Raw genomic sequence first — 7115 nt, 5'->3', positions numbered from 1 at the left:
CAAGACTATAAGCACGTAAGCAACCAAAATTTATCTTCATTATTATTTTCAGTAATATTAAGAACAAACTTATCAAAGTATATCCCAGATATCACCTCAACACATTCATTTTACAAACTGGCTACAACTGAAAATAGAGGACATTAAGTTCCCAATTCTAGACGACAAATTATCACATAAAAAAAGATACAACGTAATTAGTTCTTTGGAAATTCAAGCATTCCTCCACTCACAATCAGTCAAGAACAGCCAACCGGAAAGACAAGGAACAATAAATATCAGATAAGATGTAGATTGGATTGTCAAAGAAGAATTGGTCAAAAGCTGATCTGACATAAAACCTACTGCTTTCAATAAATTTACATTGCTCAAAGCAACCTACTTGCTCAATTAAAAGATCACAGCATACTACCGATAAAGGTGGTAAAACAAGAAATAAAGAGTTTACATTCTATCCTAGAAAAATAACCTTCACTAAAAAATCCAGGACACGGGAAAATATATATATATATATATAGATATAGATATAGATATATGAATAGAAAAATAATCTTCACAACAAAATTTTAGGAGTAAGGCTTTGTTGTTGTTGTAATAATATGAATGGTAGGTTCAATGTGCAATCATATTAATTATGCCGCTGATACACATTTCCCATATAAAAGTATTCATGTGCTAAGGCTTCTAAAAGGATTGCATTCTTTGTGTTGACAGCAAATTACAAGAAGCTTCTAACTTGTGATAATCTCGTGAAAAGATGAAATGATTTAGTACATTGGTGTTGCATTTATATGAGAAGCTCTGACATAGTGGATCATTTATTATTGCACTGTGACATTACAAAGTGGATCATTCTAAAAAGATTTAAATGATTAGTGATTAAAATGGAAGTGAAAAAGATAAACAAAGCCACAGGAACTGGCCCCAAACAAGCAAGGTTTTTTATTCAATTCTTTATTGCGCGTCTTTGGGGAGGGTATTAAAAGACTCATGGTGAAGACATTAGTCCTTTAGTCTCAAGATAACCCACAAAATTGATTTGGATGGGGATGCTTCCATTGGAACTCTTATGGATATCCACACCCATGTCATATATAATTTTGTAACAAGATAAATGTGTGATTTAATATGATAAATTACCAATTGTCCCCAAAAGTTATGCAATTAAGAAATTGCAAGTTTAATCACTAAACTATAATTCTAACACTCCCCCTCACTTATGAGCCTAAACTTCCCCATAATAAGTAGGGGCCCAACAAGTGGAAATTTAACATTTTAAATGTAAGGTAGAGTGAAGACAGGAATCAAACTTAGAATCTCCTGCTCTAATACCATGTCAAATTACCGATTGTCCCAACAACTTAAACTATTAGGAAATTGTGAGTTTAATCACTTAACTATAATTCTAACATAATACAAACAAGGTCAACTTTTGTTGCAAACATCAAAACTTAGAAATGGCATTCAATAACAATCCAGAGATTAACAAATGGACTAAATGACAGTAGCAATAACATTAATAGTAGCTATCGTTCTTTGCTCAAAAAAAAAAAACATTAATAGCAGCAGGAGAAGAATCCAGTAGTATAGCATACTGCATTAAGAATTAAAAAAAGAAGACAACTAACAAGGTAGAAATCACATCCACTCTCTCTCTCTCAACAAAAGAGTCCTCACCTCCACGCTTTCTTAAGAGGGGAGTAAGTGCCATTTAAGCTACAACTCAGCCACAACACACATCACACTCTACATAACAGAGAAATAGATACTAGTAAATGATACATAATCTTTCAAGAATGGATAATAAGAAAAATGATCACTATAAAATTTAAACGATGAAAACCAAGTAAAAGTTCCAAAATTTAACATGCTCTTTTCTCTAAACTTATTTCACATGTAAGACTCACAGTTGGTTCAGCTTAATTAGAGGTAACTAACACCAAGTGTAATACAATTTAATTAGTGTTAATCTTCGGGAACTGTGTAGGATTAAAATTAATTACCCCAAAACAACACATACTATTTATATAATGTTTTCTAATTAGTCCCTCTCATTTATATTACTCAGAACAAGTGGCAACCAGTCAAATTGGGCTATGGTCTAAGTGGGAAAACAATTATATAATCTCCAAATGTCAAGTCCAAAACCAAATCTAGTCAGTCTGTACCCAAGAAGTTTATTTATAACCTGGTAGTACATTAATGTAAGAGTTTGGGCTTAAATATTCCAAAAAGGAAAACTGAAGTAGCATTCCAGGTATTTTACAATGCTAATGAAACCTCAGATCTTTTGAGTCAAACTGGCTACCACCCTGACTTATGCAAAGACCGGGGATTAGAAGTTTCATAATGTGCATTATTAACGACGTCAGATAACAAAATGGTAACATATACTTCATAATGTCCTACAATTGTGACTGGTCAAGCAAGTTACTTTAGACCTAATATTGATCCCAGAAGTCATATCCAGACCTCAAACAATAAGCCTTATCACAGTACTAGTAGCAACAAGCTTAGATATAACTTGATATGGGCAACACATGATTAATAGACTCCATTTATGAATTGCCCGAGATATCCCTTTACAACAACCATATGTGAGATAACTATTTGACATAAACTTATAACTCCAAGCTCCTAATACAAAGATGTCATGTTAATGTTTATAAAAACATGTTTAAGAAAGGAAAAAAAAAAAAAAGGATATAAAATGTGACAATTCCATACCATAATTACCGCATTTTTAAGTTGCACTGAAAATATTTGAATGCAAAAATAATAATAATATAAAATATATAAAAAGCCAACTCGGTTTAATGACAAACCTGGCTGTGTAACCCACCCACTGTCTGTTACATTTATCAACCATCAAACACAAGCTGAAAGTTCTGCATCAAATACTTCTTGCAATTCTCCACTGGAATAGAGAAGCAAAAGGGCCTGATGAGATACACAATTCTCTCCTAAAAGCTATAATTGTAATCAGCAATAAAAACATAAGACCTGGCCAGAAATTTGCAAAGTCTTGAGAATGGCAGCAACAATATGCACTATCCAAGCAAGTTTGACTTCAGCCAAAAAGAGTTGAATGTTATCTGCATCGCATTGAAGGTTCGCTCCATCCTATACAAAGCAAATTACACGTCATGTCAAATTATTGCAGGAAGAAAGTGGGAAAGGAAGCATTCAATACAGTACCACATACAACTGCAAGATAGGCTCCATAATCTTCAGTATATACATACCACAACTTTCATACTGCAATACATGCAAGAAAAGATGGTGATAAAATCAAATTCATCAGCAATTTTTGAGAAAATTGAACTGTTGTTTAGTTTAATCAATAAAGAAATGTAAAACTTCTCAAAAGTATTCCTGATGCATCTATTGTGAACCTGATTATAACCCTACATATAGCATATCGTACGATACTGATAACAATGATTATAACTATCATTCTTTGTAATTCTTTAGGCTATCTATGTATACACCGTATATATACATGAGGAGGTTTCTATGCTTTAATACAATTTTATTACTTATCATAAAAGGGCTGTAGGCAATTGTTCAAAACTTGAATTTGGGTTCAAATATGCCTTTCAGCCCATGTCAGCCCTAGTAGTTTAGACCAAGAGACAATGCGATTACCAATTAGCTAGATAATTAGTATCAACCCAAAAGACCTAAACAAATCAAAGCATACAATTATTTATGATGATGACAAAATACCACTATAATAATGTAACCAAAATGTTATATTATAGAAAGTCCTGTACTAACTACCTAACACAATGAGAAAACAAATATGCCACAGGAGATGATAATGGTATATATTTCCTAAATCAATCATTTTAAAAAATAAGGAGGAAAGAACAAAAATCAAAAAAAAAAAAAAGAAAAATTCATCACCTGGCTAAACAAACATGAATTCTATGATGAGACTTGATGCAAATGCGCTGCAAACAAATATTAATGAAAAAAAAAAAAAAAAAACTTTCAATACACTGAATCATGATCACAAAGTATTGGGAGTGGACCATGAATTCTCTAGAACAACAAATCCATAGCAGTCACATTCCAGGAAATCAAGACTGAACGTGGTGGCACAGCATTTAAGAGTTCCTGTACCAGAGATGTTAGCAAATTAATTTTTACTAAATTGGAATTGAAAGTTGCAGAAGCATTAGTATATACATAAAGTACAATTATGCAAATAGAACTCAATTTAGAAGCTGCTTTTGGCTCAATTAACAATTTGCCAAAAAGAATAACTTGCCTTGATTCACCCAATCAGCCATACCATCAGCTGAATAACATACTGCATGTCATCTTGTCTTTCTCTATTAATCTTTTTACATGACTAAGCATTTGAAGTAGTTGCATTACCTCAAATTCAAAATATGTATGATAAATCATGTGTTAGATACTTTTGCAATTTAAAACCATGTTCTCACCAACTAACCTGACATTCTATAATCCATCATTAATAGAATTAAAGATTGGCCAATCAACTGCAAAGGGGGAGAGATTATTATCAGAAGCCATTTACGTGTTGGCCCTCTTTCTAAAATGGGATGCTCAATTTATCTGTAATCTTCATCTTCTTTGAACATAGATCATAATTTTCTCAAAGACCTAGAAATGTAATGATTCGTCAATACAAATTGACTAATGGAATTGTAATGATTCATTTATAATTATTTTCAGCCTCCTTGAAGCTTCCAATATCCATTCTTTAAGGACAAATGCACTTACTAATATATCCTTATCCATTTGTTAATATGATTGTTTTCTCAAAAATTTAAAATATACACCCAAAGAAGTCATACCTCTAAAATGTACCTCTCTGAACCTGCAATCCAAGTGATGCAAATGCATCAACAATTATTTAAGATTTAATTCAATAATCAGCTTGCATTCATATAAAATCTATGAATCAAAATTTTACTGAAATTGCAAACTATCAATATCACATCCATTGTTTATTTGTAACAAAGAAAAACAGTTTAATAACAAAACAAATAAACGGTAAAATTAGTATATGTGAGAGTTAAAATTTCTATAAGACTTAGAATGTGCAAAAGTGTAAGTGTCCAATAGTATTATGCTCAAATGTGAAAATTGCCTACTCACTATCCATTTGTATTAGAGGAGGAAGACCTCATCGGCAGAAGAATAGAAAAATACTAAAAAAGTACACATCTATCTCAATTTGATAGGAAACACAAACCCAAGATTCCCCTTTCAATAAAAAATATGAAAATAAACAAAATAAATAAATATATGTATACTGGAGTTCATCTAACCAACAGTTGACATGGTCAAAGGTAATTGGGCAAGCGATATCGTAAGAACTAAGAAGAGATGACAGGCCCCTTAAAAGAACATATTACAAAGATCTAAATTTCAAATCCCTTCCACTCATTTATCCTGGTAACCAATCAGAAATAAAATTAAATAAAATACTTTGCAAGAGCAAGATCAGACATGCATCACTTCCAATGCTTTATCATCTAAGTTGAAGATTTAATAGAGATAATCATAAAAGCAACGCAAAGCAAGAGTAATCGCAAAGTCAAACACCAAACACAACATACCATATCATCTCCCCAACGGCAAGATGATTCTGGCAAAAACCATTAAGAAAAATAACCGTAGCCTCTCTCCAATGTAACCCTCTTAATCCCTGAAACTTGATCTTTTCCAATGTCCCATTTGTTCCCTTGCTGAAAAGGGAGATCACAAACAATACGCAGACATTGTAAAGGCCAACCCAGACCTTGTAAACGCCACCAGAGGCAGTCTCTTGGATCTGAGTGGGGATTTCTGTGGTTTCAAAGTGTTTATTTGAGATTTGTGCAAAGAAGAAGATAAAATATGGGTTTTGAACGACAGCCATAAATTATAATGGTGTTTGAAGGAGTGAATTGGTATGAACGCTTCTAATGGAATTTATTTAACTTTGTTGAAGCATTGTTAGTTTAGGCAGTTTCTTTTGGGATGACAAGTTATGCTAGTTTGAAATTTTATCTATCCGTTGGATAATACACGCTTCTATTTTACAGTGGGTCTGAACAATGAGTAGACATGTTTCATTTTAGATTTACTGAAATTTGTACTGAAACTGTTAGTTTAATCGGCAAAATGAACAGGCACATTTGGTCAGCAATTTTAAAAGTATATGTGGCCTGAATTTGTATAGCCACATGGCACAATAAGTAGTCAAAGAAGAGTCAAAAGTTTCACATTTATATTTTGTATATATATATATATAGATTATCGCAGAAAGGAAGATAAAATAAGGAAAGGGAGTATTCAATAGAGTACCAAAAACAATTGCGAGAAAGGCTCCATAATCTTCATTATATACATAGCACAATTTTCATACTACAATTCACGCAAGAAAAGATAGGGTTAAAGTCAAATTCAACAGCAATTTTTTAGAAATTTGAAGGGTAGTTTAGTTTAACCATAAATGAAATGTAAAACTTTTCAAAGGAATAATTACAACAAACCCACTTGATATTTGGCCCATTTGCGCTTTGCCTACCCATAGTTTAAAACTTATCACTTCACCCACCTGAAGTTACTTTCGTTTAGTCTCTGTTACCCACCTCTTAAAAAGAGGGGTAAATAAGTCTATTTACTCTCATTTTATGTCTCTCTTCTCTCAAAACAAGAAAAACAAAAAAAAAAAACAAAAACAACAAAAAAAAAGATCAAAATGGGCATCTCTTAGAACATGACTCAAATCAAAAAAATTTCAAACCTAGAACACAAGATCAAAATTTTTCAAACCCAAAACAAGATCAAAAATTTTTCAAACCCAGAATATGCATCTCTTGCAGAAGTCAGATCACAACCTTAATGGCTATAAGTTACATCTATACATTTTAAAGAACCCACCATACGCACCATCATCGTGAAAGCCAACCCCCATGAAGACCACCAGCCACAAACACCAAAGAGAAATCTCCAATCACTGCCAATCTCGCCCAAGACCATTGTCGCCAAGCCTCCGCCGATCTCGTTAGCCATCGTCGATCTCGCCCCGAGGCCATGCTAGCCCAGCCTTCGCCGATCTCACCCACAAGATTGTCACGCTATCCACCTTG

This window comes from Quercus suber, unplaced genomic scaffold (genome assembly GCF_002906115.3).
Source record: "Quercus suber isolate HL8 unplaced genomic scaffold, Cork oak 2.0 scaffold_838, whole genome shotgun sequence".
Lineage (NCBI taxonomy): Eukaryota > Viridiplantae > Streptophyta > Magnoliopsida > Fagales > Fagaceae > Quercus > Quercus suber.
Note: the sequence above shows the minus strand (reverse complement) of the source record.